At 34.8% G+C, this 27,118-nt stretch overlaps 1 long non-coding RNA gene across 1 annotated transcript in view; it reads left to right on the top strand.

Annotated features, from left to right (window-relative positions):
- LOC119242977 (uncharacterized) overlaps positions 1-27,118 on the top strand; it is a 154,347-nt gene that overhangs the window by 40,580 nt on the left and 86,649 nt on the right. Inside the window, exon 2 of the long non-coding RNA XR_005124590.2 lies at positions 716-803. This is a non-coding gene — a long non-coding RNA (uncharacterized LOC119242977). The remainder of the gene's footprint in view (positions 1-715; positions 804-27,118) is intronic.

Below are 27,118 nucleotides of genomic sequence, written 5' to 3'. Positions count from 1 at the left end.
CACCCACCCACACTCTGATAGTGATTCTCCCTTTCTCTAAGAAGGAACCCCTTCCCAAATACATATTTTAGATAAAATAATGTTTTTAACACTAATAAAATTTCTAGGTCAACAAGATGGCTAGGCTAATTATACAGAATCCATCATGTCACAGCAAGAAATCACAGAAAAAGTGTGAATCTGTCAAAGATAAAATAAGTGGGTATGTTGGTTTTCCAGGGGAATAATGATGTATGTTGGAAGCGCTTCAAATTATTCACCTTTGTTTTTAAAAAGACTTTAATAGTAGTAGAGGAAGCATATGAATTTAGGAAAGAATAGAAGAACAATGCAGGAAATGAGGAAAAGGAAATTTTGTGGAAATGAAGCTGGACAGAACAAAGTGAGATGTATTTGAGAAAGTATTTTATTATTATTTGCTTTCTGCACTGCAATAATTGGTCTTCAGCTCTGTTTATAACATTATTATGTTATTTGTGAGATTAATTTTAGACTTTCATATTTCATTGATAATTTATTTTTAAGGTATAATTGTAAATTCTCTAAAATCCTTCAAGCGTTTGTTCCAAGATCACCTGTCAAATAGTGTATTGGCCATCTAAATTCTGTGACCTGACACCCCTCCCCACTCCCTGTACTTTGGCACTCCCTTATATTGTCTTAATCGCTTTCTGGAAGATTTTTTTAATTTACTTATTTATTATCTTTGTTTTAGTCTGCTCCTGCTACTCCCTGGAATGGAAGCTCCTTGAACTTAGGCTTGTTAGTCAATGGTGACTCTCAAGACTCTAAGGCAATGTCTGGTATGTAGTGCTGAATTGTTATGCATTTTTATAATGAATTAGTATATTTACTTTAAAATTGATAAGCTGCTGTGTCATTTTCAGGACTTATTTTATTCAATTAACTTATATTTTGTCTATGTCTGTGATAATTGTGTACTGAACTAGGGATTTAGTGGCTTGTATGTTCTCATGTTTCACTTGACATGGAATTATATATATTTAGACAGGAGTTGTTGTTGTTTGAACCAATGTTTGCTTCCTGAAATCGCCCTATAACATAGTTTATTAATATGTTAAAAAAATCCCAATGAAACACATCTGTTCTAGTGTTGTCTCCAAACCCTTGTCTCTTCAAACTTTTAAAACTGTCATAGATTATTGAAAACACTACTGCATTTGAAATTAGTTCAATAAAACAGTAGTTACAGATGCTCCATTAAGGTTTAAAAACAAATTTGTCAGCCAAATAAAATGGGTTGTAAATTTCTGGACACCACTTCAATGTTGTAGAAATAAGAAGTAAGTTTTCCAGCAATAAGGAAAGTGAGGATCCCTGCTTGCTGACATATAAAATGAATAAATTGAAAAAATTTCTATGTCTGTCTGCTAATCAGTGATGTGTATATATAACTGGATGCTGGTATTACAGTATGGTTGTTGGTGAATATCTAGGAGGTGATGAAAGATAATCTGCAGTAATAGAATTGAAACATCTCAAGGGAGTGTATCAACCAGGTACATTCTTGTTGTTACTTTTTTCTCATTTCTATAAAAGCCGCCCCCCCCATAATCTAGAAAGTATAGACGAATGCTCCCTAGTTTAATTGATGGCTCAGTCTGGCATAAGTGATTCCACATGGTGGTTGACAAATGACTCTTGCACTAATCTCTCCTCTTATTCAAAAACTCTAACAGAACTTTCTCTTTCCTCACTAGAACTATCTTTTGGGCATTAATTTATCTATCCTAGGTGAAATTTTAATTATTTCATAAATGGATGAAGCATTCTATCCCTGATTTTAAGAGAAAGTGTAATATTGGAAGTAGAATTTTCTTACATTTTCACTCACAGAGTTGATGGATGGTTGAAGGAAAACAGTATCCTAAATGTTTTGAAGGTGTCTTTGCTTAGCTCCGATTAAATGGTGATTTTCTATGTAACTATACTAGTATCTCTTTACACAAGAAAATAGTTCCTTTAAATGAAAATATCAATTTGGAGAAGCTCAAGGGATTTAATAGAGAGACTTGGAATATGGCAGTGTAATGTATATACTCAGAACATCAGAAATCCACCACTAGAAAATGGTTCATTATACTCATTCATCACATTCTACTTTTGCTCATGTGGAACAGATATACAACTAAGTGTAAGTTAAACATTGTTTTGTTCAGATAAAAAATTACCAAATGCCAGCCTATTGCTGTCAGTTCACAGGATGTACTCTACTATAATATTTGTGTTATAGATATTTATGATTTGTTGTTCCCAAAACTCAAGGGCAGAAATAAGTTGAGTGCAAGCAACGCCAATATCTTTCATGCATAGAACACATTTTATCTAAATGTTGCAGCGCACTTTATATTTTCCTGATAAATTTTATTTTACTTTATCAAGAATCAAACAAAGATAATTGAGAGGGAACAAAGTTAAAAGTTTCTTCATTCTATTGGGTAGGCTAGATTGGGGAAATTTCTTGTGTAGCATTCTTGGAAAATTCATTTTGGGATTCATTGACTGTGATCCTTGGGTGAGTTGAGTTAATACTCATACATATCACTAAAGCCAAGTGGTGGGATGATATACTGATCCTAGTCATTCCTATGAATGGCCTAGTCCTTCTGGCTAAGTTTCTCAGTGCTGGAGAAGACATCATACACATTCTTTGGAAGTTGAGTCCAAACCCAAACTCTGCTACGTCTTCCTCCGCCTCTGTGTGGTCCTGAATGACCCATTTTAGCTAAAGGAGCTCTGGGAAAATTTGATTTGGCTACATCCAGTTAAAGGGCTACTTCTGGGTGGTCCTTTGTAGTTAACAAAGTTTAGTTTTGGGGTTATAATAAGATCAGAGAAGTTTAAGAAGCTGGACTGGAACAAAATTCTAAGCATTTCAGTATAATAAATTTAAAGGAGTGTGATAGTCTTAGAAGCATGTAACATATTACATCAAACACACTTCACCCACTGCCAACCTTGTTAGCATCTTCTAAGACTCAACTAAAGACACTATGTTTTCAGATTGAGTAATAACTGGACAGTTTCTAGGCAGTTGATCAGATCTTTCTAGGAATTCCCTTATGACTAGGAATGCACAAAGACATTTATTTTAATCTACTTAAGGTTAATTTCTCTAAATGCTAATCCTTAGTTATATGTAAATTAATAGAGTTAAACTGAGATGAAGCTAAATATAAAAATAATTTCTATTTCACCATAGGAAAATGGTGTAGTATGGTAGAAAGAGTATGTGCTTTGGAGACAGATAACCCTGGTTCTCATACCCATTCTGTCATTAACTCATTAACTGGCAGAGAATCTTACCTTCTCCCTGAATCAGGTTCTTTATATAGAAGCAAGATCAATATTATCTACCTTGTCCTTGGCAAACAGGGGAAGTTTTTCATTTTAGCTAGAGGGTATTTACACCACAGGACTGGATTAAAAAAAGCAACTCAGCATTCAAAAAAGATAAACACATGCAATTTGCAGCAACATGGATGACGCTGGAAGGGATCATGCTCAGTGAAATAAGCCAAAAAGAAAAAGAAAAATACCGGATGGTCTCACTCATAGCAGGGATCTAGAAAACTTAAATAAGGGACCAGGAAAATGAATAACTATAAGAAAGTGAAAATCAAAATCAACAAAAACTATGAACCGGAGACACTTTTTGGGGGTGGGGGCGGGAGGGGAGGGATTGGGGTCAGAATGGGGGGATTGCAATTGTATGGGGAATATAAAAATAAAATTTATTAATTAAAAAAAAATAAAAAAAAATAAAAAATTCTTGAGCTGTGTTCTCATGATCTGTAAAAAAAAAAAAAAAAAAAAAGCAATGGGATCATACAAAATGATTGAGTCAGGCACATTAAGAGAAAAGAGAATCTCAAAAGGGATAGCCAGTGAGGTAGGTGGAAGATTGAAAAATGTCAAATATCTGGAAACCAAGAGAAAAGAATGTTTCAATAATGAACTGCTGGTGAATGCCAAGCAAGAAGAGGAAAGAAGAGCAGATTTGGTAATATGGTGATTACAAGTGACCTTAATAAAAAGAGATTTTTGTGAGCAATCAAGGAAAAAAAAATCCAAAACTACAATGTAGTAAGTTGAAGAGTAGATGGCAGCAAATAAGATCATTGCAGCTTTATGACTGGAAGTTGAAAGTGATCAGTAATTTGAAGAGACCATAAGGAGTATAAAAGGGTTGTTTATGATTTAACAAAGTAAAGTTACTATGGGAGTACAGTAGGTTTTCCAGGCAGTGTTGAGAACCTATAGGAAAACTTTAGTATAAATTTGAAGTGATTTTATTCTCCCTAATTGATGATTACTTGCAATTACATTTAGCTTCTCAGGTGCTGCATGAAAAAAGAATCTTAAAATGGTTTCAATGAGTGTGTGTTTCCTTCCAGGGGAGATACTGGAAAACAAGATGGGAAGCAAGTTAATATAATTAAAAGGGAATTATTTCAATTAGGAACTTGTACAAGAAAGCTAGGTAAAGAGGGTACAGGAAACAGAAGCAGATTAAAAAAAAACTGAAAGTTGTCAGTATTTTAGAAATTTCATTGCTTTTGAAGAATTCTTACAAAATGATTACTTGAGAGTGTGAATTGAAAGCACACCAGGAAGCAGTCAGAAAAGATTGATTGGTTTAAGATTTCAGGTATGGGTTGAGTGCTGGGTTGCGAAGCTGCCCGCAGCCTCTACAGCGCCGGTTCGATCCCTGGCTGCTCCCCGGCTGCTCCCCGGCCACCAGAGGAGGGTCCCGCATTATTGGCAGACCTCTCCTGCCGCCCGCTGCTCCCTCACCCTCCTGCACTTCTGACTGTACCCAGTGCTTGTATAAATAAATAAATAAATAAATAAATAAATAAATAAATAAATAAATAAATCTTTTAGAAAAAAAAAAGATTTCAAGTATGATGAGTTACTGCTGATGCAATATCAGTATTGAATAGGAAGGGTTGAAAGAACAAGTGATTGGAGGTGAGGATGGTAAGGACCTGACAAGCAAATTTAGACATGATAGGGTCAGTCTTCTCTTGGTTCGTAGTGGAAGAAGAATAGTCAGCTTCAAGGCATCATTTTGATACCTATATTTGTATATACTATATACTTACACTTAACCTACAAGTATTCTCAATTATCCCTCATCTTTTACTTTCAAAAAGAGAAAAACAAATATTTGGGGGATGTTTTTGTGCATGGATTTTTGCAATGTTGATCTATAGAGTGGATGAAATGCAGGCCCCAGAGCATGGGGTAACTCCTTATTTCATATAGCTAATCCTAGAAACCCGCATTTTAAACAGTGTTATAATGAGAAATAATTGGATTAAATTACTGTTGAAAGCTAAGAAACATAATTGGGTAAATAAAATCATTATTGATGGAGGTGCCATAAAAGGAATACATCCTAATATGTGGATGATTTTTCATACATGAAAAAATATTTATATCCCTTAAAAATATAATTTCTTAGCACTCTGTTTCCTTTAGCTCCATACATAAGAACTCAATGATCCTGCGATGAACTAGATGAACTAGGTGTGTATACTGGCTTGGTTATTTCTTTATGACTGAATCTCAGTTTATTCTTTGTTTCCATATATTTACACGCTGCTTTGTGTGTGAAGGATTGTGGAGAAGAAAAGATGCAATTAATTTCACTCCAACTGATTATTTACTAATTTCTTTTTTAAAGCCACAGCTGGTTGTTTGGTTTATTGGACTATTTAATCCATGTACTTATTGAAATATGAATTGATTAATGTTCCCTGTCTAAACTTAGCCTTTGTTTGAATGGATTAATTATAAATAAAAGTTTTGGTTGGTTTGATGTAATCTAAAACAGAAAGCAAAGAACAACTGATGATATAAGTTTCCTAATTTCTTTGAGGCATTCCTTGTAGTATACCATTTCATTTCCAGCTCTGTGGTCTAGATGAATGTATCAGTTAGCATTGCTGTATATGTGCTTCCTTATAATGGCACAGTTATATTAAAAATGTAGGAAATACATTGAACTTTCTTTCCACCTTTCAATATTACTGAGAAAAGTGATCTCTAATTATGCTGCTTAGTAAATTATAGATAACAGATTAAAAATATTACATTATAACATAATATATAATGTAGTGGTACGATGTGAACTGTATCTTTCTATCATTATTTTGATAGTCACCTTATGTCACTTAATTTTACTCTAAATTTATGAAGTATATTTTAGTGATGTTATGGGACTAAATTATGTAACCTCCAAAATTCCTATGTTGAATTCCTAAATCCCAATATGACTGTATTTGGAGGTAGGTCTTTAAAGAGTTAGTAAAGGTAAAGGAAGTTCATAAATTAGAACTCAGATGTGTGATATACAAATATCTTCTTCCATTCTGCAGGGTGTCTTTCATTTTAATGCAGGTTTCTTTCACTATGCACAAAAAAGCTTTTTAGTTTGATATAGTCTCATCTTTTCAGGGACACCTGACCCAACATTTTGCCAGAGCTGGTCTTTGGCATGTAATGGGTTATTTTCAATCTTTCTCTTACCTGACTACTCTGCAGCTTTAACTCTTCACTTCTTTAATTTGTATGTACACTGGGTTCTTTGAGAGTACATTTTTCCATATATCCTTTAATGTTCTCTGATACTTTTTTATAAGCCCCTTTCTTTGTAAGCAGCTTTTCCTTTACCTCTTTGTTTTAAAGTTACTTTTAATTCTCTTCTTGTTCCTTTTATTATTCTGCCGCCACTCCCATTTCAAACTTGCAGTCATCCTACTCTTTGTCCTTTTACTTCTTTTGCCAAAAGTTTAAAGATGTTGATGACTGTCCTCTGGGATTCATTGTTTATGATCATAAGTCAATGAAAATTTAATTACTGTTCCTTTGTATGTGATGTCTTATTTTTCTTTATCCACTTTCAAGATTTTCTCTGCACGCTTAGTTTTAAACATTTATGAGTCAGTTAATAATGATGAAAATAAAAAGTGTATAAGAGAAAAAAACATTTACAATGTGCTTTTTTGTACTTACTCTGTTGGGCTTTGCTAAAGTATCTGAATTTCTAAATTTAAGTTTCTCATCAAATTTGGGTAAATAGTAGCCACTATTTCATCTAATATTTAATCTTTTTCTATTTTACCTCCTTCTGGATTTCAGTTATACAGAGTTCTGTCTTTTCATGTTGCTTCATGGGTCCCTGAATCCATGTTCATTTTAAACCTTTTCTTTCTCTCTATTATTCAAATTAGATACTCTATGGATTTATCTCCAAGTTCTCCTGGCATGTTAAGTGTATTATTAAATATACCCAGTGGTACTTTAATTTATTGTATCATAGTTTTTTGTACCCAGATTTTTATACCCATAGTTTTTTATACCCAGAGAATCCTCTGGAATTATATATTCCTAAGAATCCTTCATTTTTCAATCATTATGAGCATATTTTCCTTTACAATTTTAATATTTTAATTAATATTAATTATTATCTGCTTTGAAATCCTCATCTGATCACCTAGATGATCTTGGGGGTTCATTTCCATTGATGTGTTTTTTGAGTATAGGTCAAATAAATCACATTTTGCTTTCCTTTTTTTTTTTCTATAGGTTGTATAACTTTAGATTTTATTTGGAATCATGAATGTCAATGTGTAGAGATTGTAGATTCTATATTCATCACAGTTATGTTCCTGTGATGAATATAGTTGTTGTAGTTAAAATGATAGGTAACTTGGCTGAACTATGATGTTAAGTTGCTTCTCCTATGGTGGGAGGCAATTGAAATTTTAACTCATTACCAAGAAAGTGAACTGATTTGAATGTTCTGTGTATATGTGGGTTCACAGGTCAGCTAGATGTTTGAGTAGAATTTATTCTCAAAACCATGACATTCTTCTTTTTTATTGCTATTTCAACAGGTATTCTCTCTCTCCTTTACCAGTTGTTGTGGTTATCCTGAAATATGTCTTCTTAAAGCTAGTAAGACTTTGAATTTTCTATCTCAGTTTCAACCACCTATTATAGCAGTGAATAGAGACTTCCTTATGCTATAAAATATAAAATTAAAAAATTAATTTAAGTACAGTTCTTGCAGACAAGTGTGATCCACTGCTAGTATCTGCCTGCTTTTAATCACTGTTTACTGTATTCTATAATTTAAAAAATATATATATTTTGTTCTAAATTTATAGTTATCTATAGGGGTTGGGGGAGAAGAAATATCTAACTGCTTTTGATGTTCTAAGCAAATGAACTATTTCATGATAAATCTAGTCCAAGAACGTCTGTGTACATAAAGCTCACAAATCTCTTTTTTCATTTCAATTATTACACAAACACACATGCATGAAATGCAATTCATTGTATTCTATTTTTAATGACTTGTCATGATCTTATTGACTCTGGCTTAATTTCTCACTTACTGTAAGAAATATATGAACTGAATTACTATAATGGGAAAGAAACACCAATATTGAAAAATTTAATATTTTTTGTTTTAATTGCAAGAGTGAAAGGTAGAATATTTCATCCTTAGATGATGTTTTTATTTTTAACTCCATGCATGTAATATATTGGTTATAATCCAGATATCTACCTGGTAATTTATTTTTTTTTTTACTTTTGCATAGAAGATCTGGGGTGTAAGCCAGAGGTACAGGGGTGGGAAGTGAGAGCATTCATCAGAGAGAGAGTGGGGAGAAGAACAGGTGAATTTTACTGAAATACACAGCTAAGGGGACCAGTGTACAAAATAGGAGAGGTCTTCTGTGCCATATGTGGGTTAGCTCCCTGGGCAGGGATCAAACTATATCAGACCCTAAAGGTAATAGCACTGAGACTTAACCCCTAGACCACCAGGGAGGGCCTTATTTTTTTTTCTTCATGAACATGACCAAGAAATCAATAGAATATCAGTGCATAGATAATATTCAAGTCTCAAGAGTCCTTTCCTACTTCACCAAATTGGCAAAGCTGCTAGAAGAAGCTAGTGGTACTTTTTCTCTGATTTGTGTAATTTATGGTACCACAGGACTACATTATAAATGCAAGAAAAAATACTTCTTTTTTCACATTTAGAAAATTATATTCTTCTCAATTATAGACTCTCTTGCCTTCAGGATTGTGACTCAATAATATATTGTCAGTGCCTGTGCATAGTAGGTGCTTAAAGTATGTTTTAATGAATTGATAAGGGAGAAAAATTTAGGTCACTACATTATCACAAATATCTCAACAGTTTAATGAAAAGAATAAAATCTGTTTGGGGTAGGGATTCAAATCAGTCGACACAGGCAGGTACACACCAAATTTTAGATTAGTTAGATGAGACACGATTCCCCTTTTTAGGATTTAAATTTAATTTGATATAAGGGAGTTTCAGATCCCTTGATTTTGGACCTTGAAAAGTGATGAAGGAATACCATTCAGTGATTCATAGCAGAGGAAAGGATCTCTCCATCCTATCTCTTTGTTGTAGGTCATTTACTTCATTGTCTTTTTCCTTTTTAAACTGGTTCCATATAACAAATGAAGCACAATCAGCACAACTTCTGAGTGAATCTAGGGTTGACATTAGAACACCAACAAAAATTGCTTATAGGACACTTTCAGGGCACTCTGTTAGATGAACCACACTGCAGCTTTTACTATTGTAAATGGTGATGGTATAGATATTTGCAGATATATAGCCCCTGAGCTAAACTACCTAGTGAGGAGAAACTGAGACAAGGGTTTAGTGTTGAAGTTGAAGCACATTGTGAATAAATACCAAATGCAGATGTTAGTATTGTGTCAAAATCAAGAATTTGTTTGAATTATTGAATGTAACATTCTTTCTTTTACTACTAAGTGAAGGAAAGTGGAAAAGAATATTTTTTTCGGAACTGGGCTTATAGTTTTGAAATTTAGCCCCAGTCAGCCAGTGTACCAAGGAGGGGCATGCTAACTTTTACAAAGACTATTCCTAAAAATAAAGGAAATATAATTTGTAGTGTTCAGAAGCTAGAGAATTCAACTAGTTCCTTCATTTGTTTTTCAAGTTTTGCCTAAATTGGCTTACAGATTTATCTACAATGCATTGCATATGGATATTTTTGTCACTGCATATTTTACAACAGCTGTGATCCTGATGGGGATTTAGTTAACCAAAGGCCCCTCTGCATGCAAGCGGTCACCAGGCAGCTAATGGGTTGAAGGCTAAAATGACAATAAAGTGAGCAGAAGCATGCAGCTGTGGACCAAATGTAGGATAATAACTAGCAGTTGGCCATTATGGGGTTAACTGCTGGTGTTCTGGCAAATGTGAAAAAATGTTGAGATTCTGCTCAAAAACACAGCCAAAATTTGAACATTTCCATTGGGTCAAAGTGAAAAATGCCTCTGCTTCCTTTTAAACTGGTGATATTTTTAGGACAACAATCTTATTGGAGTGTCTAACACATATATTATTATAATTATAAATTCTTGATAATTATGATGTACTTTTCCAACATGCTTTTAATCTAAATAAGGATCCTTGTAGAATATCAGCTTCTTAGTCTCTGGGGTTTCAGTCACAGTGCCTGTGCCTTTATAACTTCCAGACTTGTTACAGTTACTCTGGGAAGAATTTTTACCTACATTTGTTGAATTAAAGAGCCATCTATTCTGTTGTTTTAAACAAATGAAATTGTATCACTACAGTGTCAGTCCAAACATGTGTAATTAACATGGAAAATATGTCTGAGCCATATTGGTCGAGATAGATGACTTCCTTGCATGACTTATAAACAGTTAGAGGCATAAAGCCAGGCTGTCAAAACCAAGTTGTATACCACAAGGGTTTATCTGGGAGAACTTTCAAATTACAAAGGGAAAAGAAAGAGAAAATCAGTCTGTTATACTTTCTTAACAAGAAGAACAGCTTTCTGCTATCTGTATAAAAATAAGCCTTCCATCCTCCTTTTCGACATCTGTTACTCACACTGCAAAGGTCAGAACAGACATCCCGTTCTTCTGGAACTGTTCATCAAACAATATAATAGTCCATGTCAGAGATTTCAAATTATTCTGACTAGAAATGGGTCTCTAATCCCCTTTTAACTTTTAATGGTGACTGTGCACAAAATCTTCTTTGGAATTCTCTGATTAGTGCTGAAGCTCTAAAAGAAAGAGTTCTATTTTTGTCCCCTGTGCTTTTCTGAGTCTGTTAAAAACCACCAGCTCTGACCTTTTTCTGGTGTTTTATTTTTCTGGTGTTTTAATTTATTCAGTAATGCTACCAGTAAGGTAATAGACTTACCTACTGATGCTTTGCTGCTTTGTTAGGTAATTGAAGATAATTTATGTTTTCAAATATTGCCTATCCTGTATTTTTGTCTTCAGGGCATCAAAAATTAGAATTGAACTTCTAAGGGTAAATTTACTATTTATACGTGTAGATTCTCGATGAAACATACATTTATTAATGCAGTTATTTCAATTAAAAAAAAAGAAATCAGTGTGCCAAAAACGTCTGAGAAAATACTACTTGTCATTGAATCACATCCAAGGATGTTTGGTTCTGCAGTGCTGCAAGTAACTCAGAATAAGAAAAATCCAGTTTGACTATAGTCCTGGGGCAAAACCTCCCTTTCCAGGAAGTGTAATAAATTGTCAGTATAGAGATTAATAGGCTTATGAGTAAAACTGTCACTGGAAATTCTTCCTTTAAGAAAAGTCCTTGTTTCCAAGCTGATGTTACACCTGCAGGGATTTTGACCACTTGGTTTATAAAAGTTTGCTGTTCTTGAGCTAAACTCATGTGTCTTCCAGTAGCAAAGTTCTTAAGATATGTAATTCACTGCAGTTATGAAGCAACTTGAGCTCTAAGCAATGTTTGCATAAATGAGAGGAAGAAGAACAAAGATTGAGACAGTGAGAGTGAGTGAAAGAAGGGAAAAAGGGAGGGAGACACACACACACACACACACACACAATGCAGATCTAGAAACATTCTGTTCTCCTATTATAAAAGGAAAAAATTAATTGTCCTATCTCCTGAGATTACCTGAAACAGTATACTCAAGAAATAAGACTGCTGTAGAGGTCAGTTTCATATGGATTGCAGGGGAATTTTAGATGGATTATTGGAAGGAAGGGTGTGGTTTAATGTTCTGCCAACTATACATACTCAGGGGCAGAAAAAAAAAACACCACCAAACTGAAGCACATGGCCTCCCAGGGAATTGAATAAAAACAAGGAAACTTCACTTTGAGAAGGAGGTAAAGCAATGAATGTAGAAATATCTCCATTGCTTCATCTTTCTTGGCATTGGTCATATGTCTGCATTATAGAAAACCTCTACCCTTTTTCTCCACCATTTCACACCTTTCATAAAGTCTGGCAAAAATGGCAGAATGAAGCTGAATGAATCATGAAAACGTGATACATTCCTTTCCCGTTTTACCATGCTGGGTACCTCAGTAGGATTCAAGGATAGATGCCATTATACTAGACCCCATTCCTTGATTACATCAAAGGAAAAACGTCTCTTTTGGAATGTTGGCTGTTGTCCCTATTATGAGAATGGGCTGTGTCCCCAAAGTCTTAGCGTCTAGCCCCAGCCGATGGTTAGTTTTGCCCTGACTATCTATACAATCTTTACTCACTCTGAATACTGTTCCTTACTAATTTACTTTCATATGAATTGAAGACCTAACAGAAGAGTGGGAAAAGTAGTAGGCATTTTTTAGGAAGGGACAGAAAAGAAGTCATCAAAATAGGTAGACATGTCCCTTCTTGTAACCATAGCCAAATTTTATTTTTCTTTACTTATATAACCTAATGCCACCTTTAATGCAACTGCCAGAAAATTAGTCTGAGAGTCATTCTTGATATTAAATAATTGAAACTTTTAAGTAAAAATTTACTATAAGATATTCAATATATTCTCAGCCAAAACTTACCAGGGGATATGCTGGATAAGCATGGTGTGTTCCCAGGGGTACATGCACATATCAAGGGATGACTTTGTCATCCTGAATGTATTCAATCTTTTGTGAAACACTGGACACTGGAACTTGGTAGCTGCAGCAACCACAGCATATGCTATAAGCATTTCCACTCTTAAAGTATCTGACTCTTGGCAGGTGCATTCAAGAATGACAGCTCTTGGCAAGTTCATCTTACCCTTGCACATGAATAATAAAGAGAAAGGAATATTTTTAGTCTGGCAGGAATAAGCAACAGGTGCTGAAGGCCCTATGATATAGTTTCACAAGAGAGAGTATATTAAACAGTGTGAAATAAGCAAACATAATTATAACATGCTTATAATGAAAATGATGGCTCCTAGTTAATTCTATGGTAGATTGGTTCAGTGACCCTGGGACAACACAACTTAGGAGGGATTACACCCTTTAAAAATAACAGAAGGCATAAAATATTTAATAGTATACCCTTCAATCCTAAAGGTCCTTTAGGGATTCTAAAGTTTAAGGGCTATTTTTCAGATGTGAAGCTTTAAGGGTTATCCCATATGTTCAAGGTTGTCAAGGCTCCAGTACAGTATGTCCTTATCTAGAGTCTATTTGTCCTTTTTTTTTTTAAGTCTAAGGAGTTGAATCCAGTAAAGTAAGTATTTTTCTCATCTTTTAATTCTGGCTCTAGAACTTAATAATTCAGTGGATTGATGCTGCTTTCACCATTTAAGACTTCTAACTTCAGGAATACCTAGAATGAGGGACTCCTGTTCTAGAAGCTAACACAGGCAGTGGTATTCCTAAAGCTCATATACAGTCACATCCCTACAGGACTCTTGGTGTCTGGCACCTTATTTGCAATGTAACTAAAAACACATTAGAGCAATCTTAATATCTGTAGTAAAGTTTGATTTAAATATTTATGCTCTAGGCTCAGATATGCCAGATTCAGAATTCAGCACTTTGGCTTGATTAACTAAGTTCTCCAACACCGTTTATTTTTCTATAAAGTGAAGCTCATGAAAGTATTTACCTCACAGTTTCTTTCTAGGAGTTAAATTTTAAAAATCATTTAATTACCTTTGTAAAATATCACATTGTGATTATTTGAAAGTATTAGTCACTTTTATATTTTCTAAGTTGATTCCATTGAAAATCTTAAAGGTGGGGCTAAATGATTAATGAGGAAGATTATTTGATATTCAGGCATCCGTAGATGCCATTTCTAGGATAAACCTTTTTTCCTTTGCCAAGATCTATGACTTTCTTATTCAAAGTGTGATCCCTGAGCTAGCATCATCATCATGGCCTGAGAGCTTGTGAGAAATTCAAAATCTTGGATTTTTTTAATAAGGGCCCAGATGATTGATGTGCTCTTTAAACTTGAAAATCACTGATCTGTAAAGCTAAGACCTTTCTTTTCCTTTCATATGTTCCTGCTATTACCCTTGATTTACTAGTGTCTGTCATACTTGTGTCTTTTTGTTAGCCCAAATATTTGCTTTTTAAATAGCTCAATTGCAATACAAGTCCTTGCAAATAAGTGACGCTTTATGGTGGCAAACTATTTTAGTGTTTTCTGATATGTCCTGCAACCCACACAGCTGGCAGTGAGGCCACTTTCTCTTCCCTCTCTCACCTGAAACACCTTACTACTATCACCATCTGATTCCTAGATTTTGATGTGCCTGTTTCTATAGAAACATCAAAGACAGATTTCATATTTCCTTTTTCTGATTTTACAGTTGAGATAATATTAATGCTGGGTTTTCAGAGAAATGTAGAAGTGAAGATGGGTCATTTCACAATTCTATGATATCTTTTGTCTTTACTAAATCACTGATAAATTTGTCTTAAAGAAAATTTAATAAAAATACCCTTTAAGAGGAGTTTTGTTTATACTTTATAGAAGACAAATGCATTCAAATAAATTGGAATCAATCCAATTAATTATTTTAAAGAAAAGGTATTTATTTGCAGAAACAAGATGATTGCAAGTTTCTTCTAAATTTACATATTTTTTCTCTTTTAAATGCATACTAGAGTTACAAATATCCTTTTGCTTTCTGATGTTTTAAGACTATCATGATTTAAATTAACAGGAGTATTTTTCATAGGGATTGTTTTCACTTACAGTATAAGCACTCTCTCATAACAAAGACAGCTTGAGAATGCATGTTAACAAATTCAAACAGCACAAATGAATTTTACAGCCCTCTACACTGCTCATTCTCACCTCATGAATCCAGAAGTGTCTTTGAATTTGAAAGATTGCTGCTGGTAGATGATCTCATCTTTTATACTTACATAGTCTCTGGTTACGTTTTTTCTCCTGTGAATGACTCCCTATACTTAGGGCTGCGGTGCCAGACTTTCTAGACGGGCGTAAATGACTGCTACTGCTCTCTTCCTCTTTTTCTTCATTTATATTTTATTCTGTGTGACAAACTGAAACACTCAGCAATGGACAGTGCTAAAGGACAGTGACTGTTTATTGTGTTTTCTTTATACTAGGGGCATTCTATATGTTTAAAATACCAAATCTGTGATATGAGAAAATGAAAGAGGAGACTTTAACGTCTTTATTTATAGGAGTAAAGTTTTGGTCTCATAAAGGCAACTGCAAATTAGACTTGAACTACTAACTGAAAGGACTGGTTGCAATATGTAGCCAGGCAAGAGATGAAAAATATAGAAAGGTCAAAGTAGTAAAGTATACATTTCCTCTTACATAGAGCATAGAATCATTCATTGAGCTGACAGTCCTGCTATATGCTCACTTGCGTTCATAAATTTTTTTTTTTCCATTTTGGGAAAAAGAAAAATGATCGTGTCATGCCAGACATAATATCTAAACGGTCTTAGTGGGAAGGGTAGCACAGCAAACACCTCTCTCATATTTGGTTCATTTTTAATTTATAGACTTTAAAACTATTTATCAACTAACTTTCTTGCTTCCTTCCTTTCTTTCCCCACCCTAAATGATGTAAAAATTTCTCTCAAGTGGAACACCAGTTTCTCCTCACTGTTCATTTGGTATAGCTCCCTGCAGCTTCTTTGTTTATATCCTAAAGCAGAGACTGTCTTCTGCTCTAGAACAGACAGGGTGCCCAATTTTAAAAAAAGGTTTTAAAACATCCAATAGAGTTAAACTTTAGAACTTCTTTCCTAAATGTTTTAGTTTCCAAAATTAGGGTGCCAAAGGCTTCATGTTATATTAGAACTGAAATAGTGTAGTAAAAAGAAGGAAGGAAATGAACACTTATTGAATGTCTACTATGTGGCAGAAATTTTCCATATGATTTTTTTAATCCACTTATTAACAAAGTGAGGACAGTTATTCTCTTTGATTTGCAATTTAGCAACTGAAATTCAGACATTCTGTAGCTTTCCCACCATCATATACATGATACTCGAAAGTGATGAGTCTTCTCTACTTTATTTCACACAAGTGTCCACTCCTTTAATATTACAAAGGAGAGCCAAGAGGTACAAAGAAGCTAAGGGACTAATTTGGTACTGAGTTTGGGTTGGATATAGGTCATTTGACTAAGTTCATCCCACTCTGCCATTCGGTATTCAAAAATGGGGAAGATAATCTGTGAAATTGACCCCAAAATTAAAATCCACATTTAAAGATCTGTAAGAAAATTTATCATTTTCCCTCCCTTCCTTCCTTCCTTCATTGTCTTGGGTTACTCAGCCCCTAGAGATGATGACTGTTATTCCCAAGGAATTTTGAATAGCATTATGGGCAAGATATCCACAGATTTCTCTATCTCCATGGAAACAGAACACAGGCCAGGTATATACACTGAACTCCAAAACTATAGCATACAAGTTTCTGTTTTTCAACTGTGAAGGCAGAGTGTCCTACCTAATAAATGTGTGTAATTGTCCAGAATGAGTCCTCTTTTGCCCATATTTCTCTCTCTACTTCCCCACACCTCAACTCTTATTGGTATGCAGTAGGACTTGCGGTGAATATTTTTGCACATTTATTGTGCACAACTATTACTATACATACAGATAAATATACAAAGCTTGGTGGGTGGGAGTTAAATTAGGGGAAAGGGATTGAAATAAAGTGGGTTTCCATATTGTGTTAAAACTCCTTATACACAGTGCTTCTGTAGATTTGGTAAAAACAAAGCAAAATGAGAAACAAACATAAAATCTGAACATCCTTCTACTCCTGGAAAGCTGCCTCAGTGGTGTGCAGAATGTGAGCTCTAAGACCTGTACACCCAGGCTAGCTGAGAATGCTCACTGCTCCTCAACTCTGCCTCTTGCTTTCCCTTTTCTGAACTTTACTGCAAGATGTTCCTTTAAATATAACATGTAATTTGGCCCCTATTACTTCTATGAATGTGCTCTCTTCCTCTTCTTTTAGCAGTCAAGTTTCCAGCCATCTCTTATCATCAGGCTTAAGTATTACATACTTCTTCTGAGTGACAGGACACCTTTCAGTGTGTAACTGTAGCAGTTGAGCTACACATTTTGTACTCAGTACCACTCACTGAAACATTTATATATCTCATCTTCATAAGCTAATGAATTGTTTCTGTATATCACAAAGTATAATCCTCATTTTATATAACTTTTTCATTTAGCTTTCAGGACATCATGTGTTCTCAGTTATCCTCTTTCCTCAATAGTCATTTCTTCGTCTTGGTCTTTTTTTCTTCTTTGTCGTCTTTTTTTGTTTGTTTGTTTGTTTTAACTGAGCATTTTGAAATCTTACTATGTAATGAAGCTTGATGTTTAAACTTGATTGATATCCACTTAACCCTTAGGTGATTTCACAGAAGTGTGTGGTTTTAAATGTCGTCTATATGCTGATAACTCCCAATCATAGAGGTCCAGCCTGGAGCTCAACCCTCAACTCCAGAGGGTTGTACTCGCCTTCATGCTGAATAAATTCCAATTTTGTCTTTGTGTGTTCTCTCAAATTAAATGACCCAAACAGAAATTCACAAAATCGGTTTTACTTCCCAACTTTCCTTTTTTAGTAAATAGCAACCAATATCTTAGAATTACCACTGATTCATCTCCATCTCTCAGATTGTTCCATCTTTCAACAAATCCTTTTGATTCTATATTCAGCATATGTTCAGAATCTGATCACTTCTGATGATTCCAAATCTGTGACCCTGATCCAAGCATCTCTCACCTGGAGTGAGAGACTGGCTTGCTAACTGGTTGGTTCTCTGTATTGCCACTCATATATCACATATTACAGCAGAGCAATCACACCAAGTTATTATTATATACAAATACAAGTCAGATACTGTTTCCCCTTCTGCAACCTCTCCAAAATTTCCCATTTTGTTTGTGATAAGAACTAGAGTCCTTATAATGACTGTTAAGGCCCTCTATGATCTCACCCTGTTAGCTCTGTGAACTCCTTCCTTACACAGGCATAGGATGTCAAGGGCAGGCATTCACTACAGCATCATTGATCTCCTTTCTTTTCTTAAACAGTATCCAGTATTCTTCCACCGCATCGCCTTTGTTGTTCCTTCTATTGGGAAAGATCTTCCCAGAAAGACCAATATTACTTGGACCCTTGTTTCCTTCCATCTTTCTTTGGATTTCCTTATTATAAATCTTAAATCTCATTTCTCCAAATAGAAGTTCTCCGATGATCCTATTAAATATATAAAGTCAATCCGGCCCAGAACTTCAGATCCTCCTTTCCATAATTGTTTTTTGTTTGTTTGTTTGTTTGTTTGCAAGAAGGCCTAACCCAGAGGGAACTTTTAAAAAAAATAATTATTATTTATTTAGTTAGTTATTGAAGTAGCATTATCAGAGTGAGTACTTACTATTTTCAGATTTGTTGAACTCCATGGTGGCCAATTTTTTTTTCTTCTAAGCAGAAGTGAGATTACATAGTAGGCATAATTACTATGGCATGCCATAGTAGTACATATGATTACATAGTAGGTGCTCACCACCTTAGTCAACATTGTGAAGTTCCAAATTCTATTTTACACTAGAATGAGGCGTACAGATTTTTTCCATTTCATGAATTTTTCATAGTTAAAAAGAATTGAAAATGGCTGTATATCAGAAACAGGTGTGTTTCATCTGTGTATAGTAAAACACTAGATTTCAAAGAATGGAAAATTTTGGTCCTCCATAACAAAAGAAATTATTGAACCAACATCAGGGACTTTGAGCAAATGGTATGTTCTAAGGATTTAGTCCACACCACATAAATTGGAAAATGCTCATTCAAATGTTTTAAGGGCACCTTTGATCATGATTAATTAAAGAAATTATAAAATGCACTTTTCATTTAAAGTCTTCTTGCTACAATCATGATTAGGCATTTCCCCCACAGTATAAGAGCCAGAAAAAGATAGGGCATGGTGAGCTTCTGCTCTAAACCACGTAAGTAATTTTATACCCCAACATAAAATAGCTAACAAAAAACTTTTATTAGTGACAAGAAAGGAATTTTGAGTTATTCATTCTATCAAAAATTTCTTGATTCAGCTTGACTCTTAATTTTTCTCCTTTATTCTTTCCTTTATTTAGAACCTATAGCATGCAATTTCATTTCAAAGATTTAAAATCCTAAGCAGACTTAAGGGCAATTTTACATAGCAATCTATGATGGATTTTGTGACTCTTACACACCTTGCATAATTTTCTTGGAACCAGTATATTTTTGCCTTGAAATTGGCCCAGTGTCCCTGTATAAGTTCATCCTCTTTGCCCAGGAAGAATGGTATAATTAAACTATATACCACTCAAATAAGAAGGGTCAGTTGATTCTAACCCAATGAAAACCACAGGCAATTCACAGAGGACACTGACTTTAGGATCTGGAGATGGAAATTCTCATCCTCACTTGTCAGCCCACTATTCTGCAAAAATCTCTAGATACAATTTTGAACTACCCAACCAATTTTCAGCACCTCCAGTTGAAGCACATAGAAGATTTATCTACAAAAGCATGCTGTGCATGTATTTTTAAAAAAGCAGTAGATGGGCAAAAATACCCTGGATATTTGAGTATGGGCTTCTTTGTTTCTTTGCCTTAATCCTGCCAGACCTCCCTAAGACATATGCCAAAGAGAAGCTCCCTTCCTCCTGTGTCTGTGATGAATGATTTGGGAACCGTCCAAGTAGTAAGGGAGGGATTTAGCCCAGTTTCCTTGACTCTAGCCCCATTTATTTATGAGAAGGTTGTGAGAAGATTTTCAGGGAAAGTAAAATATTCCATAGTGTGGCTTTTCGTTCAGAACTGAGTTTAGGAATAATCATTGCTGTCACCGCTTCACTGTTCAAGAGGGGGCTGGGAGAGTGGGTAAGACTTCTGCAATGCACATAGTTCAAAGAAAGAAAGAGAGAGAGAGAGAGAAAGAAAAATGTAATAAAGGGAAAATCATGTGTTCTGTATTTTGATACTTTCTAGTTCCTTGTTTTATCATTACTGTCTTTGCTCAGAAAGCTTTCTCATTATGTATTATCAAACTTACTTTGTTCTCTCTTCTCTAGTTGTTGCTATGATGGGGTGTGTGTGTGTGTGTGATAATGATTGTTTATACCCACAATACCTCTTTATTCCTCAGATTGAACCTTATGGTATATGCTAGTAATTCATGCATTTGGTAAATGATGAAACCAAGACCAACACTCAAAATGGATCAATGATATTTACGGAGAAACAAAACTAATGAGGGGGTGAGCCCAGATGTCTCCATGGAGCAAGGAAGAACTTCTGCCAGTCACTCACTGGCACAGTGGAGGCTGTGAGCAGGCATCTCATATACTGAGTTCCTCAGCATTCCTTGGCCAACACACTTAATGCACTTGTTTCTGTGCTTTTCATTTGATGATATAGTCCTGGGCAATAGGATAATTTGCTTTCAAATTAAATACAAAGATGATCATTTGATCAGAGTAGCAAGCAGAACATTAAATTAAATACAAAGATGATCATTGAGCAGAGTAGCAAGCAGAACATTACAGTTTTAATTTAGACTGCTATACTCAATGTTTCTCTCCTCTTCTCCCCACATACCCCCCTGCACCCCCGTTTTTAGTTTTTAGGAACAATGAAAAGAAAGAAATGAAGCATTATTTATCTGATTTTTAAAAAGATTTATTTATACATGCAAGAACTAGGGTATAAGCCAGAGGTACAGGGGTTGAGAGGATTCACCGGAGACAGAGTGGGGAGCAGAACAGGCAGATTGTCTGAAATACACTGCTGAGGGGAGCAGCGGATGAGACAGGAGAGGTCTGCTGAGCCATGTGGGTTAGCTCCCTGGCCCAGAATCAAACTCATGCTGCAGTGGCTGAGGATAGCTTGACAGTGCTGGAACTTAACCCCTGCACTACCAGGGAGGCCCCATTTAGCTGATTTTTTAAAGTAACATTTTATTATGGCAATTTCCAGACATACAGAATATTTGAATGTTTTGCACAGTGACTACCTACATGCTCAGGACCTAGACTGTATACTTTCTCTGGCTTTGTTTTTCACTTATTTACCCATCAGTTTCTTATCATTCTATCTTATTTTTATGATATAGTTAAGGTGAATTGTAGATAGTACTCTTTACCTCTTCACACTTAGCATGCATATTTCTTGACTTTCTGTTAAATTTTATATAAAGTGAAATAGTCGAATCTTACATATCATTTGGTGACTCTGGATGAGTACATAAATCTGTGTAACTAAAACCTCTTTCCAATTATCAGCATAACCACACCAAATTCAACATAATCCTCATTTCCTGTGCCTAAACCCACAGAGACAATAACTGCTCCGGTTTTTACATCATAGATTAATTTGACCTATTTTAGACTCATGGGCTTTCAAACAGATCACATTGTATCTGTTCATTGGTATAAAACTTCTTTTACTCAGTATATTGTTTTTGAGATTTCTCAAAATTTGAGTTGTTCTATATTTCTGAATAATATCCCAGTGTATCAGCATACCACAATTTGCTTATCCATTCTCTGTTGTTGAAAACTTAGTTTAGGTTTTTAGCAGTAAAGTTGCTGTGAATATTCTCTGCAAGTATTTCTGATGTGTACATGTTTTCATTTTCCTTAGGTAAATACCTAAGAGTAGAATTACTGGATTATGAGTTAGGCATTGTTTTGTTTTATTTTTTAAAGGAGTTGCTTAATCTTTTCCCAAAGTGGTTGCACTATTTTAAATTTTCATCAACAATGCATGAATATTCTGGTGACTCCATAAATATCTAAACATTTAGTACTTTATTTCTTTAAATGTTTAGTTTGTGTGTGTGTGTTATATAAGTGTGGTTTTAATTTGCATTGATTTAATTTGCATCGATGATTAATGACATTAAACATTGACTACCTTCCTTTATACACTGTTCAGTATTTTTGCCTATTTAAAAGTTGGATTGTTTTAATTTTCCATGCCTGACTTTGATAACTGAAACTATTGAAGAGAAGTTTAAAAATTGTTATTTAATTAGTAGTCTAAAAAGCTTAGTACAACCCAAATTGTACTAGCAATTTGTAGATAAGTAAGATAAAGAACTATAAACTATAGTCCACAATTTTAAGGAAAATAAGAGTTTTATTAATACTAGAAGACTGATGGGGCTATCCTATCTGGACCAGAAAATGACTGGGCAAATTAACATGAGACCTGTCAGGCAATCTTTAATTTTCAGTTTAATGGTCAGAGATTATTAGATAGTCATCTGCTTTGCTTAGTACTTTTTTGAACCTGCCCTTCAAACCTGCCTCTTTCACCATCATTAATTATTTCCTTATAAAACTCAAGTGGCCATCTTACTCATTACCCTCCACATTATTTAATAATTCTGCAATATCTATGGCCAAATGCTAAGCTTAACAATGGAGGATCAACTTGAGAAGGAGCAGAGGGGTGATAAAGGCATTCCCCTTATTATCATAAAGTTGGAAAATTATGACCACATGCATGAACTGAGCCAGAAGGGTGGAGAATTCCCCTTGTCTCCTTATTATTCACCCATTGTGTTGTTCTGAGCTCCTTTTGTGGTCAAAGGGTGACAAAAGCAATACATCAGGGTTTTGCTGTAAAATGTTATCTAAAGGCAAAAAATGAACCTGCATGACAGATAGAATTCTACACTGAGCCATGGGATTTATGATAAAATTCTATAACCAAATAAAAATCTCTGTGACTACATTTATGTGAAGCAATGGTGCCATTCTTTGGCTGGTTTAGGTAATCACAGGTGCACATTCTTAGTCATACTAGAGATATATCCCAGTAGACATTTGGAGATCTGTTTTGAATTTAAAGTGGAAGTTGCAAGATGGATTTGGTAATTCTCTTCAAATTTTCTTTTTTCAGAGAAAAATATACATTGTGAGAAAACACTGGAGAAATACAGATTGTGGCTCAAGAATAGGGCACAGCATGTTTTATATATATATATATATAGTCTTGGTTTTGGTATTTTTTGATCACACCTCTAGATGTGTATTGGTTCCACATGAAGGGAAGCATCTAAATAAATAAGACCCATGTAAAAGAAACAGGAAACTTAGCAATGAGTACAATTGGCAAACAAAACAAGGATTAAAGATCCTTGGGACCCAAATTACAGCTCAATATTGGTTGCAGTAGTGTTTTTAATGTGCAAATTGTTTATCTAGGGAAGATCAGCTCTCAGTGTTTCAAAGATAATCATTAAGGGGTACCATTCAAAATTGAGAAGTGGTATATTTTCCTTACTCTTCACTTCATTTATCAGGACTGCTTCTCCATCTCTGAATTTCATATTACCTCATAAGGCAGGCAATGAACCTGTGCTAGCTGAATTTCCTTTTTTTTTTTTTTAATCTCTGCAGGGTGGGAAAGAATAAAGAATTTGGAGCATTTCTGTATTATTTTTTAGGGATAAGCCAGCACATGCTATATTACAAAGATTAGCCAGAAATTCATGCTAATACCTAGACTTTCCAAGCCTGAAAGTGTCTTGTTCATAGAGTCTCTATAACTCATTGCGGATGCCACATGCTAGAAAGTTCTACTTTATAGAACAGTCAGTGAATCAGGACATCCTGACTGTATGCACACCAGACTTTACACCATATAGGCCTGGTTTGGCTCCACAGCCTCTATCTGTGAACAAAATTGAAATGATCCATGGATGATGCCCCATGGGATCAGGTTTGAGAGCAGGTCAAGTGATGCCTGCAGCCAACTGACAATCTGAGCTGTCATCTCCATAACATGTTCTGTACAAGAACATCTATTCAGGGATTGTGTTGGTTGTGAGGCCCAAGCAGATTGTAGTCGAGTTGAAATGTCAAGTATCCGAAGACCATGGCACTCAACCTCCAGGGGGCAGAGAAGTCTTGCAAGGATATTTAATAGGCCTGGCTCTGAGGGTGGCTTTGAGCTTCTTCACGAGTATGGAATACTTTTATCAGTTTTTGATATGTGTGCTCTCTGGTGACATTTAAACTTGTTGCATAAGTGTTCAAACAATAATACCCATTCTGAGTCCTAGTTTGAAATATGTTATATGAAAGAATTCAATTGGATTAAAAATCATTTTTCCCTCATATATGCCAACATCGCATTTTTTAGTGAAAGACATGTCTCGAATTTCTCAAATGTGAGTTAAAAAGTTAACTCAGGTTTCTCTTTGGAAAATTGAAGATATATTTGCAAGAATGATAAAAATTCAATATTTAATATTTTCCCTAGTGCTTTGTCTTTGTAATTATATAGGGTCAAAAAATGTTCAGTACACAATGTTTATATAGACACACTTAAATTCCTTCCACTTTCTTCTAATGAGCCACATAAGTATCATTTTCTCTGTATGCCATGACAAGAGAAGCCTGAGGAAACCTCGAACCAAGACACATTAGTTACTGGTTTTTCTTTTACATGAAGCTACAAAAACTTCCTTTTACTAATGAATTAAAATTTTCTCCTCTCATAAGAAATTATAAGACACAAAAGAGACATTAAGCACTCATCTTTTCTGTACAATGAACTATACGTGGGTCCTAGAGTAACTAGATAATCAGCAGTACTTATACTTGATGTACAGATGTTATCTACCAGTTGCTCCTGCAGAATGCAGGCTGTAGTAATGGCTGAGATAGCATTACGTTTCTACATTTACAGAAGTTCCTCAACAGTCTCTAATTTATCTTGTCTATACTTTGGCCCCCTTCATGTCTTTACTCTTTGATGCTACTGTTTGCAGGAAATCTCCAGATACTCTTTTCAAATGACTTTAAAATTTTTAAAATAGTCTTTCTATTTTAAAAGTCCATTTTGTCTGTTGCTGTATTTATATTATTTCATTGATGTAACATTTATTTACACCACTGTATATGTTTTAGAGTTGTAGGTTCACACCTCTACAAATATAAGTTATCACATCACTAACATCACTTTCTTAATTTGTGAAAAGTACAGAACCCTGAGTGCATGATACTCATAAAAATAATAAGCAAAAATGTGTAGAAGAAAATTCAGTCATTTTTTCCTAAAACCATCTGTAATCACACCTCTAGCCCCAGTAAACTTTCTTTCTCTCTCTAATAGTATATAGATCATAATCTCAGTTATCCAGATTTCATCAACTGCAATTTATTGATCATGGATATATAATACTACCTCATGCCACAAATATTTGAAACAACTTTTGAAATAGACACCAGAGGAGTAATTCATGTCTTTCTCTGAGCGTTATGTTTGACTCATAAAATAGATTTTTTAAACCAGTTTGCACTGAGAGAAACAAATTTTATGATGGGGGGTACAGTGTCATTCATTGGAACACTTTGCTGAAAGAATGCTTACCATCACAAGGGCTGGAAGATTGAGAACATTTTCAAATTCACCTGGGGGCTTATAGGTCTAGAGTCATATTATTTTCTACCTCCACTGCCACTACCCTAGCCCAAGCCACTGTCAACTCCCTCTTGGACAACTCTTGGTCCTTTGATTTTAGTTCTTTTTCACAGGTCATGGGTTCCCCCCAGAAAAGTCAGTTACAACCAATTGCTCTTCTCACTCTGACTCACTGCCTTACATTATCTCCCGTCCTTACCTCCTTTTCTCTTCCCTGCACCCTGAGTCCTGCCACATGTTTCTTGCTCCTCCCAATCACTGGTAGCCTTTCACATCTTTGGAGTCTTTGTTTTTGTTATTCTTTCCATATATGTATTTTTCATCTACCCTGATCTATTTCTAACACTAGATTTTTCATATTGATCATAACCCAATTCAACTATCACTTCACCTGAGAGCTGTTCTTGACCATCCTTCTTCAGATAGCACCTCTGTTCAAAAACCCAGTCTTCTACTTATATTCACCTTAACATTTAATCACAATCTGTATTTCTTTGTATCCATGCTTGTCCTTATGTACATTTTCCCATAAAGATAGAGAAGCTATTTCTCTTATTTCATGATTTCTCTTTTAATTCATTGTATGTATAACATTAGAGAAAGGAGTAAGTGATGTATAATTCTTACAAAATAATTTATTCTTATAATTAGAGTGGGTTACAGAAGAACATAGACACAAGAACCAACAACAAAATTTCAAGCATATCAGTTATTTTCAAGTATAAGGGATCCACATGTAACTGGTAATTTCTCTTTAACAATATCTACCTCATTTGATTCATCTTCTCCCTCTCCAGGCACCAGGGCTATTTTTGGTGTCAGTTCAAAATCTAACTTCACAGCACTTCTGCCAGATTTTTGCTGTAAAACATCTATAGTTCAAAGTTTTTTTGTTCATTTCCCTGGCACTTCTTACCTAGAATAAAAATGTCCACTTAATTAGTCCCCATGATCTTTAGAAAAGGGGCAAGAAGAAAGCAATCTGATTAAAGTGGCATGCAAATGCCCAAGACTTCACCCTTCATGGCATTTCACATTTTTCAAAAGAAACTTACTGATAGATATATGTTCTTTAATAGAAAAAATACTTGAAAAGGTAATGTTGAATACCCTTGATTCCCACATGTCTTAGTCTTAGACTAGACGAAAAGGATTTAGGATCTTGATGTCTTGTATGCAACAGATTGCCAAGATTTTGCTTAAAACTTACCAGCATATATTAATGCCTAATGAAAATGTTATGTAGGATTTCACTCTTCCTTTTAAATTAGTCAAGCGTGACTTACCGAT

This window comes from Talpa occidentalis, unplaced genomic scaffold (genome assembly GCF_014898055.3).
Source record: "Talpa occidentalis isolate TD23 unplaced genomic scaffold, MPIMG_talOcc4v2.1, whole genome shotgun sequence".
Lineage (NCBI taxonomy): Eukaryota > Metazoa > Chordata > Mammalia > Eulipotyphla > Talpidae > Talpa > Talpa occidentalis.
Note: the sequence above shows the minus strand (reverse complement) of the source record. Positions and strands in the feature narration are given on the sequence as shown.